The following is a 684-nucleotide window of genomic DNA, read 5'->3' as shown; positions in this document are numbered from 1 at the left end:
AATAAAATATAATTATAGAAAAAAAAAAACAGACCATCAACTACTCATATGCAAGTTCAAATTAAAGCTATAGAAGGTAAAATCAAATCCACAGGGAGCAAAATTTGACCTTGAGTCTGTCATACCTGAATGTAAAAACCAACTCAGGAACAGGTTTGAGGCTTTGAACACGAATGAACAAAGACCACATGATCTGTGGGAGGAAATCATCCATGAAGAAAGCAAAATGTCATTACCAAGCCAGAAGAAGAAAAGACCAAAAAGGATGTCAGAAGAGAAAATGAATATTGCACTAGAGGACTGAGAAGCCAAAGCAAAGGTAAGAAATCAAGAAGGAGCTGACTAGAAGATTTCAGAGGGTAGCATGGGAAGACAAAGCAAAGTATTATAATGAAATGTGCAAACACTGGAGTTAAAAAATCAAAAGGGCCCAATTTGCTCCACATTTCTTAAGCTGAAGCAACTAAAGAACAAATTCAAGACTTGAATTGAAATACTTAAAGATGTTATGGACAGAATACTGAATGATCCAGGAAGTAATAAAAGAAGATGGAAGGAGTCTACAGTCACTGTATCAAAAATAATTGGCTAATAGTGCATCTAAATTCCAAAATCAATCTCCATAATAGTCTATGTGTTTCCTACTGCCAAAGGGGCCCTTTAGAGTAGTGAGAGAAGATCTTC

At 35.5% G+C, this 684-nt stretch overlaps 1 protein-coding gene across 1 annotated transcript in view; it reads right to left on the bottom strand.

Moving 5' to 3' along the window:
• CEP192 (centrosomal protein 192kDa) overlaps positions 1-684 on the bottom strand; it is a 250,033-nt gene that overhangs the window by 180,306 nt on the left and 69,043 nt on the right. The window lies entirely within an intron of this gene.

This window comes from Elephantulus edwardii, unplaced genomic scaffold, assembly GCF_000299155.1.
Source record: "Elephantulus edwardii isolate Elephantulus edwardi_28Jun2011 unplaced genomic scaffold, EleEdw1.0 scaffold00446, whole genome shotgun sequence".
Classification (NCBI taxonomy): Eukaryota; Metazoa; Chordata; class Mammalia; order Macroscelidea; family Macroscelididae; genus Elephantulus; species Elephantulus edwardii.
Note: the sequence above shows the minus strand (reverse complement) of the source record. Positions and strands in the feature narration are given on the sequence as shown.